Source organism: Colletes latitarsis, chromosome 10 (genome assembly GCF_051014445.1).
Source record: "Colletes latitarsis isolate SP2378_abdomen chromosome 10, iyColLati1, whole genome shotgun sequence".
NCBI classification, from domain to species: domain Eukaryota; kingdom Metazoa; phylum Arthropoda; class Insecta; order Hymenoptera; family Colletidae; genus Colletes; species Colletes latitarsis.
Genome location: NC_135143.1, coordinates 10,482,818 through 10,498,155, shown reverse-complemented (window position 1 = coordinate 10,498,155; position 15,338 = coordinate 10,482,818).

The following is a 15,338-nucleotide window of genomic DNA, read 5'->3' as shown; positions in this document are numbered from 1 at the left end:
TACGTATTGTCAACAGTAGAGGAATGCGTAATGCTTACCGTTTACTTCACTAAGAATAAACACTGCTTGAAGGACACTTTAATAGTTTGCAGAGTAAGATAAACATCATAAGATTAGTATCGATAAATCGGTCAATCCGGCACGATGTATCCGTTTGAAGAGCAGATTGATATGCTTCTTATTTATGGCGAATGCCAACAAAATTCTATAAGGGCGAAAAACTTGTATGCTGAACGATATCCACATCGGTCTCAGCCTTCGCGTCAAACATTTAAAAATGTGTATGATAAACTTAGGCAAACCGGTAGTTTAAGTGTTCGTAAAAGTGAACGCCAGAAACGAGTAATTAACGAAGAAATGGAAATCGGTGTGCTCGCTAGTGTGTCTAGAAATTCTCATATTAGTTCGCGACAAATTGAACGCGAATCTGGCATTAGTAGGAGGAGCGTACTTCGCATTTTGCACCGTCACAAATTTCATCCGTATCACGTTAGTCTTCACCAAGAATTGCATGGGAACGACTTCATGAATCGCGTTGAGTTTTGTCGATGGGCTATACGTCAGATTCAAAACAATGAGCTTTTTTTTAATATCGTCTTATTTACTGATGAAGCAACATTCACAAATCACGGGAATGTTAATTTGCATAACATGCATTTATGGGCAGCGGAAAATCCACATTGGCTGCGACAGGTTGAACATCAAAAACAATGGTCTGTGAATGTATGGTGCGGTATCATAGGTGATCAAATTATTGGACCTTATTTTATCAATGGAAATTTGAATGGCAACGTCTATGCTAATTTTATTAAGGATACATTGGGTCTTTTGCTAGAAGAGTTACCTTTATTTACACGACAAACCATGTGGTATCAACATGATGGATGTCCAGCACATTATTCATCGATTGCGCGAAGGGAACTCGATGAAAAATGTCGAAATCGTTGGATTGGACGCGGCGGTCCAATATCGTGGCCAGCTCGTTCACCAGACATAACACCTTTAGATTTTTTTCTGTGGGGAACACTGAAAGAGAAAGTGTACAAAGAAGTACCAACTACATCTCACGATATGCAACAGCGAATTATTGCAGCCTGTGCATCAATAAGTTCTGACGCTGTAAGACTTGCAAGTCAATCAATCGTAAAAAGAATCCAACGGTGCATTGACAGTGATGGTCATCATTTCGAACACCTACTATAAACATGTTTCATTTACTACCAAAACCGTAAGTATTATCGCCTTTCTCTACTTTCTATGACCTTCAATGACCTTGTGTAATAGGTCGTTGAACTCGTTTTAAGATCCTCTATCGTGATACGGAAGCAAAAACATACCGATCCATTTAAAAAAATGGAAGTGACCTTCAAATGTCCGAAGTACCTCCACCTGCAAAAAAACTATTATCGCCACCCAATAGCGCCCTTTGTACTGTGCAATTTACTTTAGCAAACATTTCTGTGAAACTTATAGTTTCCAAGATATCTGAGGTGCTAATAGTTACTGCCCCACCCTGTATAGAGAATCGTATGATATCAATATTCATTTCTCGACGAAAAGTTGCACTTTTTGGTAACATTCTTGCATCAATTTATCGTCTGGTATCCCAGTGGGTTTAATTCCTCAGTCGAGACTCGACTCAGAATCGTTTCAATTTTTCTTTCCAAGGTATGCGGCGTATTGTTAACGAATCTATTTTCGAGACGGTAGTATATTTCGATCAGACTCCCTCTTTCTCTACTTTTTCCGGTTCTGTTTCTCCCTATCTCACGGTTGGTGCAAGATAAGGCAGTAACGGCGGTCGGTGCCGCGGTAAGGCGATTACCGAATCGCGGAAATGCATTTCACTGGTCAAAGTACGAGTCCACCTTTGTGGCGCAGGCCGCTTGGAAGAAAAGGACATTCTCGAAGGATTTCCTGTGTTCCAATTATTCCCGTTTAACAAAATTAAATTGGACCACGAACCGCATTTTGCAATGAATTTTAATAAAACGCTTCTTTGTTATCGTTAGATATACCATGATCCAAACGAAGCGTTACACACTATTTTCTCAGAAGATACTGACTTTATTTTTTATTTAAATCATACGATCTAAGAAGCTAAAAACTATCCTCAAAATTGTGGATTATATACTCAGTCGATCGTCTCGAAAATTGAAGCACATGGAACAAACGTTAAATACGAAACAATTTTTGCAATCTATGAAACTCTTCTTTAAAGGCGGGTTTTAACGAGTATAGAAATGTGTCTTTCCTCTTTTCGTCTTCAAACGTTCCGCGTTTCCCTGTCCTTTCGTCGAACGTTGAAATTAAAGAAACTCGGGCGAGAAGATTGAAAAATTTTCGCGGTGTGCACGCAGCGAATCACATTCGCGGCATTTGATGCGAAACAATTTTGCGACGTTGGCCGCAATTCGATCCCGGAATTACGCGGCCGCCGGATGGAGGCTGGGGCGGCGTTGCAAAAATACAGGATGGAAATGCAGAACAAGGAGGCAAAATCCATCTAGTGATTTCACAGGCAATTATGCCGTGGCGCCGTGTTGGCCGGGTTACTCTTATTTAACGCCAATGTGCGCCGAGATCACGCCTCGACGCCCTTGCACCGTGATCCCATTTGCGCGAAATTGTCAATGATAGAATGGCAGATTGAAAACTCGACATTCAGCGTTTCCCTTCCATTCTGGGTTTACCTTTTTCTACGACGGTCCCGCCTTCTCTCGTTCTCGCGTCTCCTTCTTGTCGATGCTTCGATTCTTTCGTTCAGCGAATTGTTTCGCGACGTACAATGTCGAACATAAGTATTCCTATAATGCAATATGCCGTGAAGTGTCGATTACACGAATTAATCAAATGTTTTTTCAAGTATTCCTAAATAGGTTCTTAATAGGAATAATTAAAGTGATACAAGTCGTTCGTACAAATAGTGGAAAATATTGGTCCATGTGATACGTTTAGCTCAATTTAATTTAGTACACGATATTTCCATCCGATGTCGAACATAAGTATTTCTGTAATGCAATATACAGTGAAATGTCACTTAGTGTAATTAGTAATAAAACTTGTTCGTACAAATAGTGGGAAATATTATTGGCCCATATACAAGTACATTTAACGCAAAAATGGAGTTAAAATAAAATTTTACAAAAATAACTTGTTTTGAAATGTTTATTCAATTTCTCATAGAAAATTACGGTAAATTTTCAAACATTTAGTCGAGTTTTACAAGTTTTATTAGAAATTAAAAATGGGTTACTGCTTTGGTAGTTACAGTGTTAATTTATATCGATGAAAATTACGTCAGACATGAAAGTGGAATTGTTAACGAATAAATACTTCCGTGATTATTTTGATATCGAAGCGTCACGGAGGAAAAATCGCGCTGTCTAAAATCGTGCTTGGAGAACAAACGTTTCCCGTGAACACCGAAGATTCCGTCTACGGGGGTGAGGGAGAGGGAGAGTGCTGGTATCCCTGCGAGTTTCTCTGATAAATTGCACTCGAAACGAAGCAGTCGATCCCTCGGAAGTGTCAGCGATACCTCTCGGTGTCGGTTGAATCGAATGAAAAGAAAGCACCGATAACTCGATTATCAGAGACCCAGATAAATAGACGGCGGCCAATGCGATTTAACCGAGAATGAGTGCTCGCCACTCGAACACACCGAATGTCAGGAAGCTGCATTACAGACGTATGTATCTTCCGGTATCGTTCTTATTGTTGCAATCGTTCAGTTACTTCGCAACTTGTGGAGTCATTGAAATTATAGCAAGTACAATCGCCAGCTTCGAGCATGCAAAGTAATCGTTCGAAGAATTGCAATAATAATTTGTCGACGCGAAACAACTTATTAAAATCTGGTAATTACTCTTCCCTATTATTGTAGTTCTAATGTTTCAGAAGAAAAGGATAATACTTATGATCATTGTTTCAATGCCAACACTGCTTATAAAATGACGAAAAAATTGTACATCAACTTTTGAGGGGGTCGAAGGTTAAGGGAGATTTTCATAAGAAGAATATATCTTCGCGTTTGGAATAAACACTAAATATTCATACAGTTAAATATTGAAGTTTGATTTGATCATAGAACCCATAGTTCTACGATTCCAATAATATTCGTAAATTTTAATATCTTTAGAATCTTTGGAGGGGCAAAACGAAATAAAACTGACTGGTTAAAATGACCCCAGGTCATTGACAATTATTGTGACTTCTTTTCACGAAATTAGAATAATCCAAATATTGACATACGATCGAGTGCCCTAATACATATGACCGATAGAACTTATGGCGATGCTTCCCGAATTCGCCAGTAGAGGGCTATGCTCAACCTGTACCTCTCTCACAAGTACTCGACCGACTACATATTTCATTTTCCCTCAATATTGTTCATGCAGTCGCTCATTTCTGCAATCGAATGGCCTTTTGCAATCATCCGCGAACAAATCACTCCAATGTAATTTCTAAATCGATCATCGTAGCCGCGCGCAGTCTTCACGAAATCATCGTGGAACAACCGGGCGGAAAGATCGTCGCGTAGTGGTCCGTCACCCTTCCGGCGATCGAACAGGACACCCTCCCCCCGCAAGGCAGCGGATCCAGCGGATCCTTTGACAAGGACAGAGGCCGTTGACGGGGCGCCGCTGTCGGCAACACCGTCTCTCTCGGTCGCGATATTTACGGGGCGTCGAGGCGTGGGTAACGCTGTTTGCCGCAATTTCTTGTTTCCATTAGGTTGGCCGGCCTGCGGGGTAAATTCCACCCTCGGTGGCCCACCTACCTACCCTTCCTGCGGGCTGGGTTGCGCAACTTCGACGAGAGGCGCGGGGCGCGGGCGAAAACCAGTGGGTTCGGAAGGGGTTCCAGGGGAAAGAGGGGGTTGGATTGGGCGACAAGCCTGGCAGGAGGGAAATGGTGCACACACAGGCCTTGGCTTCCACTGTGCGCGATCAAATGACGCGCGCCAGCGCCCACAATAACTGCCTCTTCACGCTTCGGTCCTATCCTATTCCGGCCTCGAGCCCCTCCACGAGTGTTCGACGATCGAGGATCGAGGACCGGACGTAGACGGGGACACGGCTGTTGTGGCTTGTTTTCGCCGGACGAACTGGCTTCTAATCGTTCCCGGGGATAAGTGGGAGGACTTGGGCTTTTGTAACAAGCCGCGTACCCACGTGTGCGGTACCCATACGCGCGCAGTGCGTTCCCCCGTGGACAAAAATCGGAGAATCATTTTTATACTGTTTTGTAAGGATGTCAGGGTTGGTTACAGGCGTGTGGTCAGATTCAATGATTTGAACACTTTAAACGTTACTATGTAAACTATATTATTTAGCATTACGATAAACTATTTGACACAAGGTACATAGAAGACATAAGCGACTTCTCTCGATCAAAGTTCGAAGTCAAACCCTCTCGACTCCTATCTATGTATCATAAAAAAAAGGTTACTGACACGGAGAACCCCCGAATGCATTTCAACCTAAACCTAAATATTCGCTCATCGATACGCATTTGATCTCAGCCTAAACACTTCTATCATTGACACCAACGATAACGTTTCCTCCTCGTGTCATCTGTTCACGTCCTTTCAGATTAATATACCTCTTTGAATTCCGAGAGTCTTTATTAATATGAATACCATTGCAATTTCGTTTCTTTTAAAAATAAGAAAATATTCTCTTTTCGACAGAAATGTATAAATAATTAACATTTTATTCATATATTTCTTACATTCAACTTGTGTTATCACAAATAAAATTTGAATCGAGCCATGGTACGTATTATGTTTGTTGCTATAGCGGTGCCAGTGGAGTGCAAAGGGATATAATAAACTGCTTTATCGTTTTTTTTTTTCATTTAAACATCGAGTATATTACAATGTTTACAAGTGAATCTTGAGACAATTATTCTTAAAGACTATGAATTAAAGTAGAGCCTCGCAGATCGTCTTTTAAAATTACCGTTTGCGCTGGTTTAACCGTTGGTCCGACTGAAAATCGCTTGGAAAAGGGCTCCTCGTATAACTAATACGAGCGAGGACAGGATAATTTCTGTTTTTAAATCTCGGGCCATACTTACCGCCAGTAATTGAATTCTTGGCCGAGATTACTTTAGCTTTCGCCATTTACTTCAGTCGGAGCATCTTGCAGTGGAGCACCGAGCGATGAAGGCTCCTTCAGCGTCGGTTCAACCCCCGCGGGTTATTTAAGATAGATTATTATTCTCCGGGCCGAGTGGCGGAGGGCATCAGCGAAAATGAAAACGCTATCATTTACAGGGAGATTAATTGCCGCGAATCACTTTATCCGTGGCTGCCTTACCGTACCCCTTTTTTGGCTTTTCTCGCTCGAACGTTTAATGGAGTCTGTTGTTGCTCGTTGCTCGTTGTTGTTTCCGTTGTTAGGATTAATCAACGCACGGAAAATAGTCGTTTTAGACAAATACATGTACCATTATTTGATCGAGTACTTATTAATCGAGAGAAACGTTGCTGTCGACTGGTCGCAAGATCTTACCACTCGACGCCATTAGAGTTTTTCTTGCATAAAAATAAAGTAACCAGCGTTAGATTATTTTCGTTTTCATTTTATTTCGATTGAAATTTCTATATCTGTTATTGAAGAATCTTATACAACGGTTTGTCTAAGTGACGAATATTAAAAGTACGCGCGTATCGAGCCCGAAGTAATAGACGCGAGCATAAATATGCTCGCAAGCAAGAATAGCATTACATCAATCGACGAGCCAAACGCATACGCTCTCGTAATGGGCTAAAAGCTTTACAAAGCATACGAATAGACAGGTGAAGAGGGGGTGGGCGAAGGGGGGGTAAGGTTTTGTCGCCAGCAAAGCTTCGCTTCGCGACAAATCCTTCCTTTGTTGGCCCCCGGAAAATAGAAGAGCGGAGAGAAGAGAGAAGCGAACGTTGCATTATATTTTGCCTCAGCTGCATATCCATTGGTGCATGGATTCCTGAGCTTCTATCGGGGGATGGTTGTCGCGTGAAAAATAATTTGCACTCGCGACGCATCGTCGCGGGACCCCTTTTTCGTTTTCCTTCCTACGAACCGCGCCGAATAAATTTTCAAACCCGGCAGCATTGTTCGGGTAATTTCAATGCTAGCGCGTGCTTTCAATATTATTTCGCGCACTTAATTGTGATCTCGAAAATAGTTCGAGTCGACGGGAATGCAATGCACTTTTCCCCATTTCGATCGGAAGAACGGTCTTCGATTCTTTTCGTTTCGATCCGTCGAGGGAAACGAGAATGAAATTGCGTATTGTTCGATGCAGCACGAATCGTGCGGTATTAAAAGCTATTAGACGCGTAGTTATTTTGTTTCTGCTAATTAACGATTTGGGGGATGAAGTACCCCTTGAAATTTCGCCAATGAAAATACTTTTTACGATATTAATCCCAAACAATACGTTGAATGAAGAAATCTTTGACCATTAAATGGTATTAGATGCGTATTATTTTATTTTCGTTAATGCTCATTAGGGATGAATTCCCTATTCTCATGGAAGTTGTTTTAATTCCATAATATCGTACATTAAAAATACACTGATTACAGGTATTAGGACACTTGACAATATTTAAATTATTGTAACTTCGTGAAAGGAGGTTGTACAATAATTTTTTCTATTATCATTTCAGGGGTTTGATCTGATAGTCAAAATGTTAAAGATACGATGCGTCAAAAATTACGATTTCATTTTTTGTAGCTCGAGAAATCTTTCAGAGAGTCCAGAATAGCGTCCATCGATTAATATTCTATTCCATAAGCAGTTAAATAAGTATCACGAGAATTTGTATAGCCCGATACGTACAATAATTCTCGTCGTTTCGAAAAATTGTCAGTGATAGACTTCGTAAACGATTGGCGGCGTTCAACCGTTTGCATATTTACGAACGAGTTATCAAAAGTGGATCGTCACAGAAACGATAATGACCGGCGAGGCTGCGCGAGTTTCTATATTTGTCAGGCGATTTGCTTGGATCACTGCTTTCCCAGCCGATGCTAGATATAGCGTTGACAATTTGCCGGTGCTATTGCCCCTGAAATCGATTAGAATTCTAATCTTGGGAGACTCGACCCAGAAATTTGACCACGCAGACTTACTTCCAAATATTTTCTTTGAAAAATATCGGTTCTACGTAATGGTTATTCGGAGTAAACGTTCTTCGTAACTACACCTACCGATCCAAACGCATTCCAACGCTTTCAATCTACATCGTTAGCAAATAGAATAAAGTATAACGTTTACATTCCATTCGTTAGAAATACGTTTCTTATCTATGTGTTCGAATACTTTTGTGACAACCGAAAACGGTATGTTTACACTAAATGCACTGTAAATTCTGTACCTGTTGTGAGATGTGTTTGCAATTTTACGTATACATTCTCGAGACTACTACGTAGCTTTACTCAGAATTTTATTTTGAAAACTTAAACCTAACGTGTGCATTCTAGTTGTTAACGATGTAGATTGGAGCGTTCGAATACTTTCGTGAGCTACTGTGATGCTTGCAATTTTTATGTTTCGGCTGTTGTAAGTTTAAAAAGGAGGGAAAACTGTACTGGAAAGTGCCCTTCGATCGCATCGATCGTCGCGCTGCTCAATTTCAACGATCCCCGAAAGATCGGTGACCGAATGGAACGGCTCTCCTCGAGAATCAAAATCGAAATCCTGTCTCGCGAGACAGTCCTGCTTATCCCGCGGTCAGGAGGAGCCGGAAGTGGCGCGCAGAACAGTGGCTCTGATCCTTCCACGTTGGTTTGGAAAAGAAATTGGCCGTCAGGAGTCCGCGGAGGCGCCGCGATAAGCCGGGTCTGCCGAGAATCGGCGAAAGGAAATAAAATCAATTCCGTGGTCGGGCCATGGGGCAGAAATACCGGCGAGAAAAAGAAGGAGAAAAGAGGGCGGAAAAAAGTAGAGAAAGGGTGTCGCGTTTGGCGCCAGGGGGGTGGCGGGAGTCACCGGTATCTGACATCGTAGAACCCGGAAAGAGCGAGGCGACCACCGGTTAGGCGGGAACAGAGACGAAAGTACGAGGATAGGAGAAAGAATGTGTGTACGTTGCTGCGTCGGTGGGGGGAGGGAGGCACTTTCGAAATATCAATTTGAAACAGCCGCGGGTATAGGTATGCGTCATACTTTCCACCGGCCATTATGGCCGGCTTTCCATTTTTATTTATATTTACCGCCGCGCGAGCAACCCCGCGATTTTATATCCGTCGTTCTCGGGTCACCCGGTACAACGCGTGGAACCGAGAGGAACATACAAACCGTTCTACGCGACCGATATTTTACGACATTTTGTTTCCAATCCGCGGGAGAAGGTGTCGGGGCATCATCGGCACCGGGCCTTATTCGACTTTTATGGCGTTAAATCGTGACGAAGTATCCCCGAGAATGGCCCCTTCTGCCGACCCTTTCCTTTTTCTCTTCCCTCCTTTACTTCGACCGATTCTTTTTCGGGCGTCTGGTGCACGCGATGCTGCGTGGAAATAATTTTTAATCGATCGACTTCTTTACGCGTGGTCCTCGAGTTCAGTTATTTCGATGTACAGTCTGTCCCACAAGAGCGTGTCGGCGATATCTCTGTAAATATAAATTTATTTGTGAAAAACTTTATGTAAATCGAATACACGTCCGAACCACTAATACTCTATATTGCTCCAGTCACGGTCGGTAGACTACATGTCATAGCTATAAAACCACTAAAATTTAAAATTTTGTTAAGAAACGATACTCTACCAAAGAAGAATAAATTGTATCCACTAGAAAAATTATCCACTTTATAAAAAGTATCCACTTATTAAACAAATTATACAAATATTGCGCTGAGAATACAATTGAATTAAGTTATAAAAATAATATAGTAGCGTGTAGGACCTCTCTTACTTTAAGAATTTCAATCAGTTGATTTTTCATACTTCGTCATGTTGTGTTTTGTACCTCACCCCACGCTGTTGTAATTGCATTTCTTAGTTCGGATATATTTTGATACTGTTTATTACTAGCATAGATTTACCGAACAACGATGCTCCAAATGTTCTCATTGGATTCTGATCTAGTGATCAGGCTGGCCACTTTATACGTTTAGATTATCATTATCGTCGACACGCTCTCGTGGGACAGATTATAAGTTGAATTTGATGCGATATAAATATAAAAAAAACCACATTTCGATTCTTTTCAACGAAAGAGTATTATTTACAAATTAATTTCTTCGAATAACGAAGGGACGTTCCTTTCACGACCAGCGCCTTAATCCCTATCGTTTTATAGATCTCACTCGCGATGGCCGCTGCTCATCTTGACCGGAAGTTCGCCGGGCGGCGGCCGCTGGTCGCTTTCGGTTTTTCAATTTCGCATAATGTCTGGCATGGTCTATCGACGCCTTGGAAAAGCGTAGCCGTGATAAGATAGCAGCGGCCAATACCAGGAAATTTACGCTCGGCATAAGTTCACCTTATATATGAGCGTCCACGGGAAATGCGACGATCCTATCGGCCGCGGCCCGGGTCATGGAGATCCGTCCGTGAAATGTTGCCCCGGCTAGTATTTTACTAGTTTTCGGGGAGCTGACGTTACCGAAAAGCGGTCGCCACCGGCCGTGAAAGTGCCGGGAACGAATGGAGATAAACTGTTTGGCCGCGTCCTGAAGGAAAGTCTCTTAAAACGTAATTTGTTACCAGGAATCGCCGCCGATCGGAGGGCGGAGATACAACGAACGATTTGCTGGACCTGGATACATTTTTATCGTAGATTCTCCTTTGCATCGGGTTCGACCGAGTATCCAAAGCGTAATAGTCACGACGTTGTATGGAAGGTATTTAGGAATTACGTTAGAAAGTGTTCAAATTATTTTTGAAATTAAAAGAATTGTGAATATTATGATACATAAAAGAAAATTTCAGAATAAACATAATACATCGTATGATAAACAATGCAATTAAGAAAAGACGATCGAAGTTTCACGTATTTGTCTCTTTACGATAATTTTGGAATTGTTTACTTTACTTCCGATCGATAACATCATTATTAAATACTTTTCTTAAGTACTGTATTTGTACTAGAAATTTTACTCTTAACCGTTTCACATTGAAGTTTCGACGCAAGATTACTGAAAATCACATTCAACATGACTCTGTCGCACAAACGTTTCAGGTATATCGAATGGTTTATGGTCCACGTAAGGTATCGCGCCATTTAGACTTCGATTCAACCCATTCTTTCAGATATTGCACAATTACAGAATGGTTGAAGGTCTCGTATAATAAATGGTTAAAATTATCACTCCAGTTTTCCATATTTAGAGATATATCTATCATTTGTTCAAATTATAGTATCCAAAATATAAATATTCGAAAATTCCTAATAGCAATACTGTTACCATAAATCTACAAAAAACACATCCTAAGTTTCAAGCGCCAGTCACCGGTGGCCACCATATGCAACGCGTTAAATGCACAAAAATCGATCGTCGAGGGTAATTTCCGACGAGCTCGCGATAGAAGGTAACACGTTTGTTTGCGACTTCGAAGTCGACGTGCCTCTACATTGAACAGCAAGGCGCCGTGGATCTCGAAAACCCTCGGATTGTCTGCAACGCGGCCTGAAACAACAATAACCCCATTCAGCGCGGTGGCATTTGACAGTGGGGTCGGAAACAATGAAACAATCAACCCGCGCCGCCCCTCCGCCCGGTTTGGAGGCGGCGAGAAGAGGCCGGAAGTCAACAGTACCGGACAATGCCGGGCAGACGTCTGACTACCGTTCCTAATTAACCAAGTTCACCAACTTCAGCCGGACTTTGACGACCCTTAATGCGTAATTATACCCGGCGTTCCGTTCGCGATTACCCTTCGGACGATCCTCGTTCGCGTTCAGCCCGTCCTTGTTACCCAGTTTCCAGACGAGCACTCGCGCGACCCACTTTCGCGAGCCGATTCACCGCCGAGGACACGTGTAATCTGACGTCTGGCAAGATCTTTCAGGATCAATTAATCGTTAGATTGTGGCAATTTACGTACGCGAAATTCTTTTGTCGAAATCTGACTACACGGTTTGGTTTTAGTTTGAAAACCGTACCACATTTGCCGTCATATTGTTTGATATATTATACATATTAGAATCTATAGTTTTACATACGTATATTTATATGATTAAGATTTTTTATGGTGGCTATGGGTCAAGCGTGCCTCTCTGTTGGCGAACGCAAAAGTCACAGTATCCTTCTAAAACAATTATTGCGCGAATTCTTAGCAAACTTCTAATTTATTTTGGAACGTTCAAGCTAATGAAACTAACGTCTCTCACAGTTTAGTTCACCTAGTCGAAAGCACTGTTGATAAAATTCTGGATTCGAAACAAATATAAGATCGTTCGCGTTTAGCGATAACTAAAATCCCAGAACCAGATTCGCCCACCGTCGCGATTCACCGGGTCAATGTTAGTTTGCAAAAAGGAAAAAGGAAATCAGTAACTCGCGCAAACGAGTCAGTAAACGAAGAAAAAGACACGCAGCCCGATCACGCGGCACTGATGTTATTAACAAACTTCTCGCCACCCTCTTTCTGCCGCCTCCGTTGCAACCCCCGTTTCAGTGCATTTTATTATTCGCATAATCGGATCTGGGACGGTGATAGCGCCGGTGATTTCGGGTTTGTCTACGGTAACGCAGTTGTCGGCCCGACAATGCCACCCCTGAATGCCTCATTGTCTGCCAGGACCGACGCCCACTCAAAACTTCCACTCGCGCCATCGTCGCCCGTCATTTTCCGCAATCAAACGATTCGTGCGATGCGCAACGGTCCTCTCTCGGGTGCCGCTCGCGCCAACAAAAGCGCTTATATAATTGCGCACCGACGCAATTAACATGTCTACCGACGGTGCGTGTCGTCTTATTTTCAACCACAGCGTTTCTTTGCATTCGATTCCGATCCAGATGGATCCGGAGCCCGCCAGGCGAGCGTTAAAAAGTTATGACTGTGAAGTCTGTTTACGAGAGCTGTCTTTATTGCCTGAGATTTATTCATTTCTTTAAATGGATAAAAGTTAAATAACGACGATCACATGTAGAAGTTCCTTCGAATGTTTTTTACATCCAGAATCTGCAAGTTACTAGATAATTAGGAAGAAATTAAACGTTTCCGATGTTTAACACCAGGTTTACGGAACGCGTCAATGTAACGCATTCAGGTTTTAAACTTAACGTTAATAGAATCCACAAAATTTATTTGTTTGCAATTTATGTTGAATATAATTGATGTAATGATATGAATATATATTCTAATTAAAAGAAAAACTGCATTTTAATGTAATTGTTAACAGAGCGAATTGCGATAAAAATATGCACGAGTATCCGAAAACCTAGTGTTAACACATTACTGACAACAGAAGAAAAGAATTCTAATATTATCCACATATAACTCCTGAAAATCTCAGTAAATTAATTACAAAAATACTTATCACATTTTTAGTATACACATATTGAAGGAATTCTATATCCTTAAAATCATCGTATAGGAAAGTTTTAATAAAAGTGTCCCGTCGTTAATGTGTTAACAACAGAGAATATATAGTCTACGTAGTTCTGTAACTAATTAAAAACATAAAGAATATAGTATCCTCGAATTCACGAATCTGTGAGTCACTGTACGTGGTAAAAGTCGTCATTGAAGGAGAAGGACGATACTTTTTTTTATTCATGGAAAGATCGCGACGTTAGTTATAGCGAATATTCGCAAATCGCACGTTCGTAAACGTTATATCGTGCTTCTATCATCGAGGTCGTTGAATGAAACGAAACTCGACGCAACAAATGCATATCTATGGCGTTTAAAATCTTTGCGGAATGGCGGACGCGAATTGCGCGGTGGGTGTTTCGATTCGAAAGTGATTACATTTGACTTGGAATCGTGCCTCCTTACCAAAGGCAGTCTCCGCTGGTACAGAGCTCGGCAACGAGGACATTCTTCCCCGACAATGCCTCCCACAATCGAGCGAGCAGCACTTCCGCGCATACTAATGGAGAGCGCCTAGACTCCTTTGGCCAGCCAGTAGTCGACGCCCCAACCACCCTTTTCACCCTTTGTGCGCACTGTGGAAAACTTCTCGTAGCACGGAGACGTTCCACCCCCTCCCCCTTCCCCATTTCTAGGTGGGAATTACTACGACCCCGATGGATTTTTACAGGGGAACCGTGCCAGAGCGTCGACGTTGCGTTCTTCGACGCTTTCACGTGCATGAAGGTAAGTGGAAACGTGAGGAATCGTCGAGGTTTATTGAGCAAATGGGGTTAAATATAACGCTTATGGGAAAAGACACGTGTAGGGGAGACTGGGGACGAGGGTAATAAATTATTTTAGCGTTCACATTTTTACGACTCGATCCCTTTTCATCGTAACATAATACACTAAACGAACGAAGCTTTTGATCAATTACATTAATTAAGACTTCGTCTTTATAATTTTTTATAAACAGATTTGTGTTTGACCGTTCATGTTGACGAATAGTGCATAGCAATATACAATGTTGGAAATATTTAACTACGTATTTGATAGAAAAACGAGTTCGAAAATATTACAATGACAAAAATTTGATCTGTCTCGACTTATAATATCTTGGTTGCTCTGGAAAGTCCAATAACAATTACGAAGAAAGATTGATTATTTTATGGTAGTGATTCATCGAGCGAGAATGTTTGTTGAGTTTCGAAAAATCTTGTCGTGTAGGAGGGAGAGGAAAGAATCGGTTCGTTCGTTCCCAGCGCGAAAGAAGAATTATAGAATCGTTCTGAAATTCGCTCGTGCGCACGGAGACGTTTCTGGCTCTCCATTCTGCTGTTATCTTGCCACGAAGAAAGCGTGATTGCCTTTATGGGGGAAGAAAGGGTCCTTCGCGGTGGCGATAATGTCCTCGCCGCGGCGACGGAGGCGTCGCTATCAGAAATAAAACACGACGCAACGGAGGGGTGGTTCGAGGGTCGACAGGGGAGGCGTGGAGGTTCCTCCCTCTCGTTCTCGAGATTTTCCTTGCAGCCGGTTTCTACACGTACCCCTCCTCGATTAGACCTACGAATTCGAAAGGTATCTACCAGATATACTTGACTTTTCCCGATCGACCTGGCTCCTTTCAAAGTTCTGTGTCAAGGACTCGTTTACGAGAACTTATTTCCACGAACCGTGTCGCGAATTTATACGATGGTAATTAGTAGTCTTTAGATAGGAGATAAGATCCTTATTTAAACGTGGAATTAAAAATATAATTCGAATTATAGAATTAAACATTTTATAAAGGTCAATAGTAGAAGTTGAGAC